General features: G+C 40.9%; 1 long non-coding RNA gene across 1 annotated transcript; it reads right to left on the bottom strand.

Annotated features, from left to right (window-relative positions):
- Nucleotides 1-452: 452 nt before the first annotated feature.
- Nucleotides 453-13,835, bottom strand: LOC308347976. Its single transcript, XR_013967303.1, has 4 exons — nt 13,509-13,835; nt 10,679-10,801; nt 9,517-9,620; nt 453-1,299 (listed from the first exon to the last, which is right to left on the bottom strand). It is a non-coding gene; the product is annotated as an uncharacterized lncRNA (long non-coding RNA).
- Nucleotides 13,836-20,107: the final 6,272 nt, after the last annotated feature.

Below are 20,107 nucleotides of genomic sequence, written 5' to 3'. Positions count from 1 at the left end.
GACTTTCTTCTCTGGGCTCCCAGGTCTCATAGCTCTGATTTATGCCCCGTGCTTACACATCTGTCTTCTCCCAGGAAACAACACATTTATTTTGTCCTTGAACCGTGTCTCATGGGTCTTTTCATCAGGGCCTTCTAAATATTTATCAAATGAATCACTGTTTAGTTTGCTAGGACAGCCGTCACAAAGGACCACAGATCGAGCGGATTAAAGATCAGAAATGTCTTTTCACACAGTTCTGGAGGCTGGAAGTTCAAGATCAAGGTGGTACAAGGGTTGATCTCTTCTGAGGCCTCTTTCCTTGCTTGTAGATGTTCTATGTCTTCACGTGGCCTTCCCTCTGTGTGCGTCTGTGCTCCTCCTGCCTCTTCTTATAAAGACACCAGTCATATGGATTAGGGCCCGCTCTAATGACCACATTTCAACTTCACTACCTCCTTTTGTTTTTTTTTAAAGTCTTTATTTAGCCTTCACTTTTCCTCTTAGTTTACAATTACCTATTTAAAGGTCATTTTCATCAGATTTCCCCAGTGGCTAACAGAAAACAGAGCACCTCAAATCCCAGCAAGAATTATAAAGGGCACAACGCCCCGAAATCCTTGATATTGGGTAGTTTTTTTTGTTTGTTTTTTTTTAATTTTCAGTGTAACAGTATTCATTGTTTTTGCACCACACCCAGTGCTCCATGCAATCCCCGCCCTCCCTAATACCCACCACCTGGTTCCCCCAAACTCCCACCCCCCGCCCCTTCTTTAAAGACCTCATCTCCAAACACAGTCACCTTCAGAGGCAGCCGTGGTTACAATGGCAACATATGAATGGGGGGGGGGGGTGCGCGGAGTGGAAACAATTCAGCCCATGACAATGACTAAATGGGTTAATAGTAATTTCAGAGATACAAAGGAGAACAAGCCAAATAAAGGAAACCAAGATGAAAAATTAAACATAAGAAGAAAATCAATCAGGAGAAACCAAAGTCACAAAAGCCAAGAGAAAAGAAAGGTTGAAGGAGAAAATGGTACCCAGTGCGCAGTGCTGCAGAGAATCTTGACGCACTGAAGCAGGAGGTGCTTTTCCAGAGGAAAATGCTGTTCCTATAACGGGACATGACCCTTTGCACCACTGAGCTGTGAAACGAAGAGCCATCCTCTTCTGTGGAACACTAGCTGGGATGTTCCCATGCAATCTGAAATCTCAGCTGGGAATAGAATGGGGGCCCCTGGCTGGCTCAGTTGGAGGAGCATGCAACTCTTGATCTCAGTGTCGTGAGTTTGAATCCTATGTTGGGTGTAGAGATTACTAAAAAAAAGAAAGAAAGAAAAACTAAATATATACACTTAAAAAAAAAAAAAGAAAACAATTGGGGAAGGAAAATACATTTGTTTCACAGAGATCTGAAAATGTCTAAGAAAGTTTACTGGATAGGGACAGGCTTAATCTCCTCCAATATATCTTTCAACCTATCTTTTAAATCCAAAAGTCTTCACTCTTACTCCTTTTGAAGTTAATGGTTGACTCAAGTAGTAAAATATGCCAGATGGGATTCTGGGCCCAGGAGCTCTGAGTCTAGGGTATGAAAAGATTTCTGGAGAGATGTCCTATTTCTTCTAACATTAACTACAGTCAGATATAGTTTGCTTTACAAACAGAGACTGTGGACAGAATTGCCCCCACCCACATACTCCTCCAAATACCTTGTAAAGTTGTAAGTTTTTTAAAAATAGATTACATCCACTCAAGGGGGAAATGCAAAAATAAAGTCCTTTTCCCTTACCCAGGTGGGAACTGTGTGCGTCTTTTTTAAATGTTCCAATACTGGTTTTGCAAGTAGGCAGATAAGCGTTATTGAGAAGTCCAGTATTGCCTGAGTTTTGTACTCCCCATTCCTTTAGGAAGCCATTTAGATCACAAAACAGTTTTATCTAACCCTTTGAGCCAGTACAGGTTTTGATAACACTGATTGGATGTAAAGCTAAAGTATAGATCAGAAGTTAGAAGTATCACTATTGATCCTTTTCCGATATACCCTTTTCCTCAATAATTCATTGATTTGCGACAGAACTAATAAAAGCTAACACTTATGGAGAGCTCACTACTTTGTCAATGCAAGCTAAGTGCTTTACGTTTGTATTCGTGCCTTTCCTCCCCACCCAAGTCACCCCAACTCCCACCCCACTTTCCAATGACCAGAAGGCTCTGCACATCTTGCATTTTGAAACATTCTCCCATCCTTTCCCAACTCCCAGGACCCTTCCATCATGCCACCTGGGACTCAAAGGCAGAAACCGAGGAAAGAAGACTTTTTTAGTGGTCAGTCCAATGTGAATGATGTCCAGAATGAAAGATGACATAACCACAACAGAGAAGGGACATTTGGTGCCATACTCCAAGCCCAGAGGAAGAAAGGTTTCTTTCTATGAATGGACTGATGTAAGTGTACCTTTTTGAGATATCACAAGGCATGGAGATACAGTGACCCACTTTTAAATTTCCTAATAAGAAAGAAAGCCTAATAATAACAGACGATCATTTTTCATGCATTCTTTGGTTCAACAAAATTTGTTGAGTATCTACTATGTGCAAAGCATTGCAGTCATACTATGGAACCAAATAAGCAATTACATCACTGTGAGGATGTGAGGATATAGTAGATAGAGGGAGAAGGCAAATTAACAGATAACTATAAACATAAAGTAGAAAATTGCTAAAGCTGAGGTACAAGCAAATGTAATAGGAAAACCAAGGACAGAAAGATATATCTGTTAAGGGGCTAAATCACCACTCTGGCTACAAAATTGCAAATAAAGAAAAGGCCATTTCCCTTCTGGAAGCAGTATATACCAACTTTATATACTAAATTCAGGCACCAAAAAAAAAAAAAAAAAAAAAATTCTGTAGCATCCTAGAGAAACAAATGCATCTAAGGATAGGGACAAAGCAGAAAATCTAGGTGATTCTCCTGGAGTTCTGGGGAGTAAAGCAGAGGCAGGATTAAAAGATAACAATTTGCCTGATGGTACATTTTAATATGAAGCTCTGTTAAGGAAATCCCACATATTCCTTGATGTGGAAATGTTGGAAGCAATTAGAGAAAAAAGAGACCTTCTGAGGTTCAATTGTTCCTCCAAGAGTGGAGAGCATCCACTGCTGTCCACCTCCAAGAACATGACCTTGTTTTTACTAACAGAGACTCAGACTTACAAAGAATGATTTTGGCTTCAACAAAATGGCTCAGATTGTTGTCATTAACGGTTTTGATATGGAGGGGCAGTACCTATTAAAACAAACAAAAAAAATACTGAAACCCACTATTAGCAATACTCTATATGATTTCTAGAATAGTTGAAAGGTTGGCCTTTCTTTTCGTGTAAATCAAATTCCTCCCTTTCCTAAAATATGAACAATCCATTCTGGAAATACAGGTATTACATCACCACACCTAAAGCTGTGGCATTTTTATGGCAAAACAATGTCAGTGTGATGTTTAAAGTTTTGTCTCATATCATCTCCCCACAATGGTTTGCTAAACACTTCATGTAACTTTGCCAATAATTAGATTTACATACATACAGAAAATTTAGCATATATACTTCCTTTGAAAACAAATAGTTCTACTTCATGATGTCATGGGCAATACCAGATGGGCTAATGGAATTAATGTTTATTTTAGAATATTTGGTATTTATTTAGAATATCTGCTATTTCATCCAATAGCACCTCCTTGTAGCAAATGACCCCACAGTGCACTTGGGACAGGGGAAGGACCCCATCTGAGCGTTACAGGATAAGTGGTACATGGACGTAACCCAAAGGTCCTGTCATTCCTCCTATGCTTTCAAGAGATCCCATCCATCAGTATCCATAGCCCGGTTTTCTTTAAGGCTTTTGTCTGAAGGAATGTATTGTCAGCAATTTTGACAAAACATGTTTTAGTTTACACACAGCCATCTCAGATGGTACATCTGTTTGCTTTGACTAACCTCAGAAATTCAAGCAAAACATAGTTACAGTAGGTATATAAACAAGCAGGTCGCAGGGTTAATGTTCGACACTAATGACTCTTCAACCACTCAACAGCAGGCTAAGGTGGTAGGCTGTGCTCCTCAGAAGGAACAAAAGATAAATACTCACCTACCCAAAGTCAACCAACTCGAAGCTTCCAAGCGATGAAAAACTATTTAATCATTAAAGCAAAAAAAAAAAAAGAAAGAAAAAAGGAAACCACAAAGACGATAAAGCCAGAAAGTCGCCTCCATTTTCACTCAAAGAACTCTGTCCCAGGGCCCAAAAGAGAATGCCAGAGGCATTGATTCTTTCTAATTTTTTGAATGAACATATATCACTTTAAAGCTCAATTTATGGAATTAAAATAATCTCTCTATGAATCAGTAAAAAAAACTATCAAAAATCTATCAGAAGATGTTATTTCTCAAATCCATGAATCATTAGGAAAAAATCCTATATGCATGCATCATGCATGATACGAAGGATTTTTTGTTGTTGTTTTTAATATTGACATTTGAGGGGAGGAAACACATTTCCAAAGATCAACTTTCGACAGGATTTGTGTGTCTGTCTTGCAAGACAGGGCTCCCTAGAGTGGCCAAGAACAGCCCAGAGAAAGGGCTCAGAGAGTCTTCACTGAATTTGGATTAAACAGGCATGTAAAGACCAACTCCTGACTCTCGACTCAATAACTGTGAGCTCTCGTCACTGGGCTTCCCTCAACTTCAAGTCAAAACTCCCCATCAAGAGGACTGGAAAAGGAATTGTACACAGTCAGGCCACGGGTGTACAGCTTTCCGCAACCCCAAAGGGCAGTCCAAATGCATCTAAGCCCAGATATAGTCAAAAAACTAGGCTGCGGGAGACCAGCAGCTCCCCATCCCTTCACTGGCCAGTGAAATGCTTGCAGGCACGGGCCCTGCAGACTCCCACGGGCGAGGCCCAGGTTTAATGGACGTGGCTTGCAAAGACCCCACGTGCCACCAAGAAGTTAATCTGTCTTTCCACGTTTCTCTGCGAAGTTCTGTTCACGGTTAGGTTCAGCCTTTATCACGAGGTTGCGCATGCGCCAAGTACTTTTGGGGGGAGGGGCGGGCGGAGGCTCCGTTTCTGCCTCTGTAATTAAACGAGGCTGATGAGATAATCAGAAGAAACTGCTTGATCCCCCTGCCACTTCTTCCCTGTGCTTCTCGGCCTCTCTTGGCATTTTTCTCATTAATACAGGGAGCAAATTTAACCCACTGTCCCGGCCAGCAGGCCAGCTCAGAAACAACCGCAAATTCCAAATCAGCCTTTTTGTTTTTATTGTCCCTCCGTCAGCAAGAGGGTCTTCACCTCTCAGCAGACACTACCAACCGCTCCTAACTCAGCTCACAGGAGACATGAGTCACGTGTCCCGGCCCCAGAATGATCTTAAACCCTGGGCCCTAACACGGCCTCTAGAGCGTAAAGCTCACGGGCCCTAACGCTCAGCACCGAACCCATCCGAGAAAATGCTCCCCAGGGGTCCCTGCAAGAACTGCGAAAGCGAAGTGAACACGCCGAGAGTTGATCTCGTCTTTTCTAAATTAGTAAATCTGCTTGTCGAATGACTGACCGAAGGACTCACGGGATATCACGTGACACTATCACACTATGGGCGGATGCTTCGCAAGGAGCGCGCGCGGCTCCGCGGGTCCGGACGCCGCTGCGGACCGCGCCTTCCTCCCACCCGAGACGTGCTTCAGATCTTCGAATTCAAGAAACCGCCTTTATATGCTTAATCTTAGCACTAGACTCAAATGAAGGACACACCTCAAGAAACTCAAATGCCGTGCCACATTTCACTTGAAAAGATAGATTTCCCCCCAAACTTTCTTAAGGGTCGTTCACAGGGTCAGAGTCTCCTCTAACACAGAAGAGAATGGGATTACCCACAGCGTTTCTGGAAATTCCTCCTGAATATCTGTCAGATGATGGACGTTCTCTCAGCTGGAAATGTCCCATCTTCCTCCTGATGTTAAGAGTCATTTCTGTTGGGGCGCCTGGGTGGCTCAGTGGCTTAAAGCCTGTGCCTTCGGCTGGGGTCATGATCTCGGGGTCCTGGGATCGAGTCCTGCATTGGGCTCTCTGCTCAGTGGGGAGCCTGCTTCCCTTCCCCTCTCTCTACCTGCTTCTCTGCCTACTTGTGATCTCTGTCAAATAAATAAAAACTTTTTTAAAAGACATTTCTACTGTTGGAAAATAATTTGATAGAATCAACACACGTTGGCGGTTCCCCCACATTCATAGGATTTCCTGCCGGGTTTTGTACAGTGTCCTTAATAAACATACTCTCTCTCAGGCAGAGCGCCTCACTTCCTCCTTACGGTCCTAACCTGGGACTGGCATCCTGTTTAAGTGTCTGCTTCTTCTGCTACACTTTGGCGCAAGAGCACTTCGCTCCTGTTCATCTTTCTTTCTTTCTTTTTTTTTTTTTAAGATTTTATTTATTTATTTGACAGACAGATCACAAGTAGGCGGAGAGGCAGGCAGAGAGAGAAGGGAGGAAGCAGGCTCCCTGCTGAGCAGAGAGCCCGACGCGGGACTCGATCCCAGGACCCTGAGATCACGACCCGAGCCGAAGGCAGCGGCTTCAACCCACTGAGCCACCCAGGCGCCCCTGTTCATCTTTCTAACACCAGTGATGTGCACGCTCCCCTGTATACCAGGGTCTCGGCTCCTATGGAACTTGGAGCTTCCGATAACAATGTTAAATCAAGTTCAATCAGTAATTCCAATCATCAGGATGAATATTTGGTTAAATGGTTCATTTATTCCAGGGTCAAGACCTGAACTTCTAGGTCTCGTTCAGTATCATCCTTGTAGTATTTTTGTTTTAACTACTATTGCTTAAATACGATGTCCACAAGCTATGTGCTTTCCTCCTGCCAAATTCCTATCATCATCCACTTGACTGACTTCAATTTTCCAAGCCAGTACCTAACAACATTTACATATATAGTTCGGTGGGTTCGTGCTGTTTTATGTATTTTACATATGCTCACTCTGCCTTTTCCCACCAGGGGATAAATAACTAGAAGGCAAGGGCTGTGTCTTTATTTTGTATCTCCTTACCACACTCAACTTGGAAATCCGTGTGGAATGAGCGACCAGTCAGGAAAGACTGCTGAAGTTATTTTATACAATATGGTAAAGTCTAAATAGAAAGAAGAATTTGCTGTCATATGCCAGAGACTAGAGCACAGATATTCACCCTTTAGAGATTGGGCTCGACGTGAGCAAACGTCCACCCAAATCCTACCACTGTTCTAAGTCTTCATTCCTCCAAGAGAATAAAGTACAGTTGAGCATTGAACAACATGGGTTTGAACTGTGTGGGTTCACTTATACATTTTTTTTAAATATAAATACAGCACTGTAAATGTTTTTCTCTTCCTGATGACATTCTCTTTTTTTTAAAGATGTATTTGTTTGAGAGAGAGAGAAAGCACTGAGGGAGAGGGAGAGAGAGAGTCCCAAGCTAACTCCCTGCTAAATGCAGAGCCTGATGCAGAACTCAATCTCATGACCTTGAGATCACAACCTGAGCCAAAACCAAAAGTCTGAGGCTTAACCAACTGCACTGCCCAAGCACCCCACTTCCTTATGATTTTTATAATAACATTTTATTTTCTCTAGCTTACTTTAGTGTAAGAATAGAGTGTATAATGCATGTAACATACGAACTGAATTAATCCATTGTTTACGCTATTGTTAAGGCTTCTGGCCAAGAGGGGGCCATTAATAGTTAAGTTTGGGGGGAAGTCAAAACTCATATTTCGACCACACAAGGTGTCCATACCCCTAACTTCTGCGTTGTTCATCTGTATTCACAGAACAACTCTCTTGTAAATAGACAACAGACTGTACCAGTAAAGATTTACCCAGATCAATCTGCAAAAGAAATTAAGATTTCAGCCATTATGTTCTGAGCACCTCCAAGATGCAGGCTGGGCAAGTAAAAATGAAACTTTGGATGATACAGTCAGTTCTTATTTCTGAAGCTTAAAAATTAAACACTAATTCCCACTCAAACAGGGGTGAGAACTAACGTGATAGCCACTGAAATTTAAGTTCTTAATTTGCACAGGGCAACACTTCTAAGCTATATTTCCTCTTAAATAGGACTGATGCTTGAGGTTGGGTCAGTCCAGAGTCAGACACCCAGACATTTATCTTCCCATCAATTGCACAGCATGAAGAAAGCAAAGGAAACTGAAATCCGTACTTGTAAACATTATGATATAAATCTGAGATTAAAAAATGTAAATGGCGGGGAGCTCCTGGCTGGCTCGGCCGGCGGGGAGCATGTGACTCTTGATCTCAGGGTCGTGAGTTCAAGCCCCACATTGGGTGCAGAAGTTACTTAAAAATAAAATCTTCAAAAATATAACAAAATATGTAATCCATTCTATGAAATCTGTTTCCAAATTATGATGGCCTGTGTGCTTTTCCTGCATGGGTATCATCATCCTGTCAGGCCACATCTCAAAACTAGAAACATCTAAAGCTCATGGCTTAAGTTTTCAATGGAAGTATCATTTGTTCAGCTTTCAATATGGAATCGGACAGCCTCACGGGGCCACGAAGCATTAGTCACTAGATTAAATATAACATGTGGTAAACAAACCGTTAATACCTTTAGTCATAGGAACGAGACATTCATTTTCATACCATTTAGGCATAGGGCTTCCTAAATGTCCTCTGTATTTATTCAAGTGGTCAACAAGGGTCAGACAGATTTGAATAACCCATAACAAGTCAATGGCAGAGCCTAGATCTTGAAAGTGGGGCCCTTCCCAATATCCCTGCCTCTGAACCCAGACAGGACATGGAATCAGGCAAAAAACAGATACATGTAGGGAGCCCACTTAGTCCTATGCCATGAAGACTGCAAAGATCCAGTTTTCTTTTTTTTTTTTTTTTCTTTTTTCTTTTTTTTTCTTATTCCAGCCTATTAACAACTGATTTTGAAACATTTAATGATCTTGCTTATGAAAACTTTAGAGTGTTAAAGAATTTCTGGTGTTTTGATAATTGTTTTTATAGCATGTTTGGGCATACCGCATGATTTACTTCATAAACATCCCAATGTGAACTTAATTAAGTTCTGGTGAGAAGTCACAACGCTCTCAAGAAATAGATTATTAAAAAAACTGTAACCAACTTAGTTCTTGGCTCTCACAACTTAAATTTAGATTACTATAAATATACCCAATTGTGCACACTGCCAAATACCCTATTTCAGTGTTTGTTCATAAAATGTAATTTGAAATGCATGTAGGATGATACAGCCGTTTTGTAAAAGGAAGTTATTATCTGTGATAAAAGCAGTTGTTGACATTAGAAATGCAGACGCAAGGATCCAGACAGGAAATTTAATAAAAAGAAAACAAATGTAGCAGGGGAAAGGGGGGGGTTAACAATATGGCAAAGCAAAGCCAGATGTGGCTGCAAATATTTGCCTACAGGCAAAACCTGGACTCCTACCTTTCAGATGGGCCATCGACAGCCACTAGAAGCAAAACACGGTCCCAGATTAAAAAGGAAAGTGCGCCCTTCTGATCTCGCTGCTGGCTTGCTGCAGGGCACCCCTGTGAGTTGAGATAAGCATTTGTAAATTTCTGCGCTGGCTCCTTTTGGTGTCTCAAGTCAATTACCTGTGGATTTCCATGCTCCCAGCTCCTCATATCCATTGCTTCCTCACCAGAACTTCTCCAGCATGCCCTGTGCAGCAGTCTAATGACCTGACTTTAACTGCATTCCCCATAGAGCACAGAGAGATGAGAGGATGCCATAACGACTGTAGTTGAACACGTTTTACTACGTTCAGATAATCTGGTAAATGTTACATTCTTTAAACAAAACCCCCTGGAAAGTTCTCCCCTCTTCATGTCCATGCAGTATTCATCCTGGAAATCATTATCACGGATCCCCAGGACCGTGCAGGACTCCCAAGTGTCTCTTCCTGATGCTCCCCAGAGCGAGTTATTATCATGGACTCAGCCTCCTATGTTGGTACCATTTGGGAGCTCGTGGTTTTAGTCTTGCCTGGAAGACAAGTGTGCTTTCCGGTCTGTATTTTACTCAAGGCTCTATGGCAGTTCTCTTTCCTTAATGCCCCAAATAATTTCATGCCTATGCAAATAACAGAAAATTCATAGCTCTTCCAGAAGGAGGTTGTTAGGTACCAATTTCAAATTATCATCTGACTCCAAAAGTTTACATGAGTTTGACTTTCAGGTCAGGGATTCCTTCCTAAGACCCAGAGAAGATATTCTAAAAGCATCAAAGGAAAGTCAAGTTTTTTGAGATATATTTAGCACAAGTGCAACCCTTTCAAGATGGAAGCTTTTGATAGTTCTCCAACCTTGGACATAATTTAGCAAACCACACAACAGTAATGCCCTTTCAGGTTCTTAAATTCCTATCACTCAAGACAACCCATAATCATGAATATCGCAGAGACCCTGTCTTTTCCTTCTTCTCTTCCTAAGTAAATTGCTGGAAGACTCAAATTATAATGGAACTAATGAGCGTGAAAAACTGTGGGTGGTGTGGAAATACTTGATCCTGCCTCAAACCCACAAAAATGCCAGAAGGAAGGCAGCACCCAAGGGTGTGCACAAGACATTGTAGGAAGAGGACTGACCTTGAGATCCAGAATGATTTGCCAAATTTCCTGGATCTGTGTGTCCAACAGCACAGTAATGTTTCTAGTAACATGATTCACAACAAGAATCCAACATTTCTTCAAGTCTTGCCATGAACGTATCTGAAAAAAACAATAGCCACATTAATAGAAATCAGCCCTGGCAAGATCTACCCAAGGTGGTTTTAAGGACATTCAGGTTAGGGAGTTTAGGAGAGTTTAGACCCTTAAACAAAATTTTCTGACCAATATCAGGCAGCCCCCAATTGCTGTCGTTGTCCCGAGCAAGCACTCTTGGCCCCAGGGGCCATTTTCAGCCTCAGGGTGAAACACAGAGGGGGATCTCTGAGCCTGTGACCCCCTCCCAACTCTCCTTCTGCTCATGCTGGTTGGCAGCTTCATAAAAGCCAAGCACACACGGGGCCAGCTAGTTACATTTTGGCCAAACAGTAACCTTAAAGTGGGCACATTCAGCGGCTGGGTATGAACACATAATCGTTTCTTTTAAAAGGTTTCAAACCTGAAGGATACTGAATAAAGAGGTATTTAAGAGGAGTGGGGAAGAGCAGATCTTAATGCCAACCTTAGCGTCAGAGACAATCAGTAAGCTCATACATGGCAATGTTCTACTAGTCACGATGCAAAACAAGATGCGTATACACATAGTAGTCTTCAGTTTTAATTCTAATAATTTGGATCTTTTCTTATTTCAACAGGAATACATGGACATAACATAGACTTTGGGGAAATACCAACACGCAAAAAAAGAGGAAATTGTTATCAACCCTAATCTTAGGATACAGAGGAAACCAGTGTTAACATTTTGATGTATGCCATATATTCCTTAATCCCTTTATTACACTTTTTTTTTTTTTTTTTTTGAGAGAGAGAGAGCATCAGTTGGGGGGTGGGAGGAGTGGGCACAGAGAGAGAGCCGTAAGCAGGTTCTGCAACCAGCATGGAGCCCAACACAGGGCTTGATATCACGACCCTGAGATCATGTCCTGAGCTGAAATCAAGAGCTGGACACAACCAACTGAGCCACCAAGGCTCCCCTATTACTCATTTATTTATTTAGCATCCATTACGGTCCAGGAACTGTGTGTATCCTTTCTGTCCTTTGCCTACACATAAATTTGCATACTTTTTAAACCTGATTTGTACCACTATATCAAGAACATTTTATTTCATCATCGATTTTGTGCCATATTATTCCATTAAGTGTATAGATTTATCACTGTTTACTTATTTATTTTTTGAAAGATTTTATTTTTAAGTAATTTCTACATCGTGTGGGTCTTGAACTCACATCCCTGAGATCAAGAGTTATGTGCTCTACTGACTGAGCCAGCCAGGTGCCCCTACAATAGTTTATTTAAGCAGACCATCATAGTCAAGTATATGTCTTTTATGTAAATATGTAAAGTACCATGCTAAGTAGAAAATTTTACATATCTATGATGGGTGTATGATCATAAATTCTTATACGTAGACTTATGACATCGAAGAATACATTTTTTTAGGACTTTCCAAACTTATTGTCAAATTAGCCACCACTTTTTTTTTTTAAGATTTTGTTTATTTATTTGACAGACAGAGAGAGAAGCGAGAGAGGGAACACAAGCAGGGGGAGAGGGAGAAGCAGGCTTCCTGCAGAGCAGGGAGTCTGATGTGGGACTCGATCCCAGGACCCTGGGATCATGACATGTCCTAAAGGCAGACACTTAATGACTAAGCCACACATGGGCCCTTAGTCACCACTAATATTTTTACATTCCCATCAACAATATATGATTTCTTGTACTCTTGCAAAGACAGATCCTTTTTTAAAAAATTTTATCAATTTGCTAGGTAAAAGTGATACATTGTTTTGATTTGCAGTGTTTTTAATTATTAGGAAATTTTTACTTTTTCTCATTTCACTAGCTTGTTGCTTCGATGAAAAATGAAAGATATTTATTGGGCCTACTATGTTACAAACCAATCCTAGGCACTGGGAAAGATAAATGGTTTACAAATCATGTAAAGAATAACCAAATACCAGGAGGTATAATATGAAGAAAATAAGACTTAGAAGAGACCCTCATTTCAATAGCTACAATATAGAAAGAAAGACCAAATGTATATCTTTTCTCCTTGTACCCTCTATTTTTTAACTGTTTTGTATATATACTATATACCAAAAAATGCATATAATGCAGGTGTACATTTTAAAGAATTATCATTTAAAAATAAATGAAACAAATACCTATGTACCTATTACTCAGCTTAACAAACAAACATGGCTGATTACCCTGAAGCCCTATGAACGGCTCCAAAAAGCCAGTTCCCCTTCTTCCTTCTAAGAGGTAACTACTGAGGGGGGCAAGGAGCAAGATGGCAGAGGAATAAGACACCTAAATTTCTTCAGGTCCCGGAGTTCAGCTCGATGGTTATCAAACCATTCTGAACACCTACACACTCAACAGGAGATCGAAGAGAAGAAGAGCAGCAATTCTAGGAACAGAAAAGCGACCACTTTCTGGAAGGTAGGACGAGCGGAGAAGTGCGTCCGAGGCGATAGGTGGGAAGAGAAACTGCAGGGGGAGGGTCTGGCTCCCAGCAAGCAGTAGATCAGGGGAGCACAAAATCGGATTGAGCACTGAGGGACATTGCTCCCGAGGCTAAGCGGGGTTGGGGAGGGGAGCCCTCGTGGGGACAGTGTGGTCTCAGGACCCATGGGGTCACAGAAAGACCGGGGGTGTCTGAGTGTGGCAGAGCTCCCAGGTATCAGAGCGGGGAAGCCGAGAGCAGAGACAGAGCCGAGGAGGGGCTCTCAGCTCGGGTTTACCTTAAACCATAATCTGACGCACTGTCCAGGCTGCTCTTCAAGCAGAGACCTCACAAGTGGCAGATCCGGGGAGATCCCCTCCTTCCTCCTCCGGGAGAATCAGCAGCGGCAGGAATCTGCTGGGTTTGGAGCCTCCAAACAGGGCCGGCACCAGAGATAGGAACGGTCACAGGCTGGATGAGCTCAGAGCGCAGCTGGAGACCAGGGAGACGGGAGGGATTGCTGGCTTATCGCAGAGAGCACACTGAGGAGTGGGGCCCCAGCTCTCAGCTCCTCCAGGCTGGAGATCGGGAAGCCGCCATCTTCCTTCCCATCCTCCAAAGCGGTAGGGAAAGCGGAAAGCGTTCAGGGAACAAAAGCTACGAGAGCAGATTACCTTGCCTGGCCCCTGGCAAGGGCAGCACAATTCCATCTCGGGCAAAGACATTTGAGAATCACTGCAACAGGCCTCAGATCAGCAAGAACATCCAGCCAAGACCAAGTTCACCGATCAATGAGATAAAGGAAAAGCAACACATAGAATTCATGGCTTTTTCCCCATGATTCTTTAATCTTTCAAAGTTTTTTTTTTTTTTCTTATTCTGTTTTTTTAAATTTCTCCCCTTTCCTATTTTAACCTCTTTAACTATTTTATCTTATCAATACCTTTTTAAAAATCTTTTGTAATTTTCATTGTTATAGTCATATTCTATCCCTTCATTGTATTTAACTTTTTTGTATACATTTAAGTTTTTCTTTCTTTAAAATTTTGGGATGCAGTTTCTTCTAACAGATCAAAGTATAACCTAAATCTAGCATATGGCTTTGTTCTAGTCTCTAGCCTGATCACATTCTCTCCTTTTTTTTTCTTTTATCAACCAACTTCTTATCAATTCCTTTTTTAAAATCTTTTTTTAAATTTTCATCTCTATAGTCATATTCCATCCCTTCATTGTGTTTACCATTATTTTTGTATATATACAAGTTTTTCTTTCTTTAAAATTTTGGGAGACATTTTCTTCTAACTGACCAAAATACACCCAAAATCAAGTGATCAAGTGTGTGGCTCTGTTCTATTCACCAGTCCAAATATATATACATATATAACATATATATGTATATATATATATGTTCTTTTTTTTCCCCCCCTTTCTTCTCCCCCTGGTTTTGGGTCTCTTCTGATCTGGCTAGTATATATTTTCTGGGGTCATTGCTACCCTTTTAGTATTTTGTTCTCTCATTCATCTATTCTTCTCTGGATAAAATGACAAGGTGGAAAAACTCACCTCAAAAAAAAAAAAAAAAAAAAACAAGAGGTAGTACTGACAGCTAGGGACCTAATCAATACAGACATTAGTAAGATGTCAGAACTAGAGTTCAGAATGATGATTATAAAGATGCTAGCTGGGTTTGAAAAAAGCACAGAAGATACTAGAGAATCCCTTTCTGAAGAAACAAAATAACTAAAATCTAACCAAGTTGAAATTTTTAAAAGCTATTAATGAGGTATAATAAAAAATGGAGGCTCTTTCTCCTAGGATAAATGAGGCAGAAGAGAGAATTAGTGATATAGAAGACCAAATGATGGAGAATAAAGAAGCTGAGAAAAAGAGAGACAAACAACTACTGGACCACAAGGGGAAAATTCAAGAGATAAGTGATACCATAAGATGAAATAATATTAGAATAATTGGGATCCCGGAAGAAGAAAGACAGAGAGGGGCAGAAGGTATATTGGAGCCAATTATAGCAGAGAACTTCCCTAATTTGGCAAAGCATCAAATCCAAGAGGCACAGAGAACCCACCCCTCAAAATCAGTAAAAATAGGTCCACACCTCATCATCTAATGATAACAAAACTTAACAAGTCTCAGTGACAAAGAGAAAATCCTGAAAGCAGCTCAGGACAAGAGGCCTGTAACATACAATGATAGAATTAGATTGGCAGCAGACCTATCCACAGAGAACTGGCAGGCCAGAAAGAACTGGCATGATATATTCAGAGCACTAGATGAGGAAAAATATGCAGCCAAGAATAGGATATCCAGCTAGGTTCTCACTGAAAATAGAAGGAGAGATAAGAAGCTTCCAGGACAAACAGAAACTAAAAGAATTTGCAAACACCAAACCAGTCTTACAGGAAATATTGAAAGGGGTCTTCTAAGCAAAGAGAGAGCCTAAAAGAAATAGACCAGAAAGGAACAGAGACAATATATACTAACAGTCCTCTTATAGGCAATACAATGGCACTAAATTCATATCTTTCAATAGTTACCTTAACTGTAAATGGGCTAATTGCCCCCAATCAAAAGACTCAGGGAATCAGAATGGACAAATAGACAAGATCCATCAATATGCTGTCTGCAAGAAACTCATTTTAGACCCAAAGACACCTCCATATTTAAAGTGAGGGGGTGGAAAACCATTTACCATGCTAATGGACATCAAAAGAAAGCTGCAGTGGCAATCTTTATATCAGATAAATTAGATTTCAAGCCAAAGACTATAGTAAGAGAGGAAGAAGGACACTATATCATACTTAAAGGGTCTGTCCAACAAGAAGATCTAACAATTTTAAAAATCTATGTCCTTAACATGGGAACAGCCAATTAACAAGAGCAAAGAAGCACATCAACAATAATAAAATAATAGTAGGAGACTTTAACAGCCCCCCTCACTGAAATGGACTGACCATCAAAGCAAAAGAGCAACAAGGAAATAGAGGCTTTAAATGGAACCAAAAAAGACCCTGAATAGCCAGAAGAATGTTGAAAAAAGAAAAGCAAAGCTGGCAGCACCACAATTCCAGACTTCAAGTTCTATGACAAAGCTGTAATCATCAAGATGGTATGGTACTGGCACAAAAACAGACACATAGATCAATGGAACAGAATAGAGAGTCCAGAAATGGACCCTCAACTCTGTGGTCAACTAATCTTCGACAAAGCAGGAAAGAATGCCCAATGGATAAAAAGAGAGTCTCTTCAACAAATGGTGTTTAGAAATCTGGATAGCCACATGCAGAAGAATGAAACTAGACCATTTCCTTACACCACACACAAAAATAGACTCAAAATGGATGAAAGACTTCAATGTGAGATAGGAATCCATCAAAATCCTTGAGGAGAACATAGGCAGCAACCCCTTTGACCTCAGCCGCAGCAACTTCTTCCTAGAAACATTGCCAAAGGCAAGCAAAACAAGGGCAAAAATGAACTTCTAGGACTTCATCAAGATCAAAAGCTTTTGCACAGCAAAGGAAACAGTCAACAAAACCAAAAGACAACCGACAGAATGGGAGAAGATATTTGCAAATGACATATCAGATAAAGGGTTAGTATCCAAAATCTGTAAAGAACGTATCAAACTCAGCACCCAAAGAACAAATAATCCAATCAAGAAATGGGCAGAAGACATGAACAGACATTTCTCCAAAGAAGACATCCAAGTGGCCAACTGACACATGAAAAAGTGCTCCACATCACTCGGCATCAGGGAACTACAAATCAAAACCACAAAGAAGTCCCACCTCACACCAATAATGGCTAAAATTAACCAGTCAGGAAACAACAGATGTTGGTGAGGATGTGGAGAAAGGGGAACCCTCCTACACTGTTGGTGGGAATGCAAGCTGGTGCAACCACTCTGGAAAACAGAATGGAGATTTCTCAAAAGGTTGAAAATAGAGCGACCCTATGACCCAGCAATTGCACTACTGGGTATTTACCCCAAAGATATGAATGTAGTGAACCAAAGGGCCACGTGCACCCTAATGATTATAGCAGCAATAGCCAAACTGTGGAAAAAGCCTAGATGTTCATCAATAGATGAATGGATGATGAAGCTGTGATATAGATAGATAGATAGATATAGATATAGATATAAACATACACATACAGCGGAATACTATGCAGCCATCAAAAGAAATGAAATCTTACCATTTGCAACGATGTGGATGGAACTAGACAGTATTATGCTAAGCAAAATAAGTCAATCAGAGAAAGACAGTTATCATATGATCTCTCTGATATGAGGAATTTGAGGGGCAGGGAAGGAGGTCATGGAGGGAAGGGAAGGAAAAATGAAACAAGATGGGACCGGGGAGGGAGACAAACCATAAGAGACCCTTAATCTCAGGAAACAAACTGAGGGATGATGGAGGGGAGGGGGGGAGAAGGATGGGGTTGTTGGCTTATGGACTTTGGGGAGGGTATGTGTTATGGTGAGTGCTGTGAGTTATGTAAGCTGATGAATCACAGACCTGTACCCCTGAAACAAATAATACATTATATGTTAATAATAAATAAATAAATAAATAAATAAATAAATAAGAGGTAACTACTGAGTTTTACATAAACCACTCCTTGATTGTCTTTATAACTGATACGTGAAGATGGGAAGGTATTCCTGTATCACATACTATTGAGTTTTGCCTGTTTTTGAACACTGTGTAAATTCTCCCACAATTTAGTTTTTTGTTTGTTAGGTTTTGTTCAATTTTGGTTTTGCACACACTGTTTTTGACTTGATCTATGTTGAGTAGAGGCTCTTCATTTCCACTGATGTAAAGTCTTCTGTTACTTAACACACCCTAATACACTTATCCACCCTACTGTCATAAGAAACTTGGGCTTAGGTTTGCTTTTTAAAGCTATCACAAGCAATGTTGCTATGAGTAATCTTATACATGTCTCCCAATTAAAAAGTGTAGGGGTTTCTTTAGGATGTATGTTAGATTGAACCACATGAAGTAGTGGCTTTTATAAGTCAAAAGTGGTTGGATTACTGGCATATAGGGGATGCATGGGTTGGACCTAATTCCCAATAAATCGTTTTCTTTTTTTCTTATTAAAAGATTTTACTTATTTATTTATTTATCAGACAGAGAGAGAGCACAAACAGGGAGAGTGGCAGGCAAAAGGAGAAGCAGGCTCCCCACTGAGCAAGGAGCTGGACATAGGACTCAAACCCAGGACCCTGAGATCATGACCTGAGCTGAAGGCAGACACTTAACCAACTAAGCCACCCAGTCATCCCCTAATAATTCATTTTCTAAAATGGTTTTCCAAAGCAGTTTCACCAACCAGCCTATGCACAGGACTGTTTGAAATTTCCTTTGTTCCATACTCTGGACAATGTTTGGGACAACGAGACATTTTAATTTCAACCAATCTGGAGGATGTATGATGATATTTCATTGCAGACTGTCCTGATAACTGATGAGTCTGAGCATTTTTCATGTGTTTATTGGTCACTTGTGTCCTTTTCTGTGTCTTACCTGTTCATATCACCTGCCTCTTTTTTATTGGGGTATTATTGTTTCCTTATTAATTTGTAAGTGTTTGTACATATCTTCAGAATGCTAATCCTTTGTCAGCTACGTGTTGAAATGTTCCAGATTATAACTTGCTATATCACTCTCACTTGATGTCTTTTGAAGGACAAAGGATCTTAATTTTATTCTCATCGAATTTATCACTCTTTACCTTAATGTTTGTGCCCTTAGTGCTCAAGAGATCCTACTCTATCCCCAGGGTCATAAAGATGTTCTCCTATATTTTCTTCTAAACAATTATAATTTTTACCATTTATATGCTGGATTTTAATCCACCTGGCCTTCTGGCTTCAGTATTATCATTTGAATATGGACAATAAGATAGCTATTACGATTCTCCCATATGCATAACCAGTCTCAGCTCCAAATGTTGAATAACCCATCATTTCCACATTGATCAGCTGCTGTCAGCTCCTCTCCTCTCTCAGATTTCTGTTTGATGGGCCTCTGCCGGGCTCTCTCTCTTCCTTCGGTTTCTCTTGCCAAAAGACACTACCTTAATTGCATAAGAATACTTGACGTCTTATAGAGTTATATGTCCCATCTGGTTCTTCTTTTTATTTTATTTTTTTTAAGATTTTATTTATTTATTTGACAGACAGAGATCACAAGTAGGCAGAGAGACAGGCAGAGAGAGATGGAGAAGAAGGCTTCCCACGGAGCAGAGAGCCCGACGCAAGACTCGATCCCAGGACACTGGGATCGTGACCCGAGCAGAAGGCAGAGGCCCAACCCACTGAGCCACCCAGGTGCCCTTCTGTCTGGTTCTTCTTAAGAATGTCTTGGTTAGGGATGCCTGGGTGGCTCAGTTGGTTAAGCCTCTGCCTTCGGCTCAGGTCATGATCCCAGGATCCTGGCATCGAATCCCACATCGGGCTGCTTGCTCAGCAGGGAGCCTGCTTCTCTCGCTGCCTCTGCCTGCCTCTCTGCCTGCTTGTGTGTACTCTCTCTCTGACAAATAAATAAATAAAATCTTTTAAAAAAAAAAAAAAAAAAAAGAATGTCTTGGTTAGAGGTGCCTGGGTGGCACAGCCGGTTGGGCATCCAACTCTTGGTTTGGGCTCGGGTTGTGATCCCAGGGTGGTGGGATCCCACGCTGAGGGTGGAGTCTGCCTGAGATTCTGTCTTCTTCTGCCCCTCCCACTCATGTTCTCTCTCTCTCTCTCAAATAAATAAATAAATCTTTAAAAGAAAAAAAAAATAATGTCATGGTTATTCTTATCAAATTAGTTTTCTGTTCAAATTTTAGAATCTGCTCATCGAGTTCTGCAAGAAATATTCTGTT

This window comes from Martes martes (genome assembly GCF_963455335.1).
Source record: "Martes martes genome assembly, chromosome: 8".
Classification (NCBI taxonomy): Eukaryota; Metazoa; Chordata; class Mammalia; order Carnivora; family Mustelidae; genus Martes; species Martes martes.
Note: the sequence above shows the minus strand (reverse complement) of the source record. Positions and strands in the feature narration are given on the sequence as shown.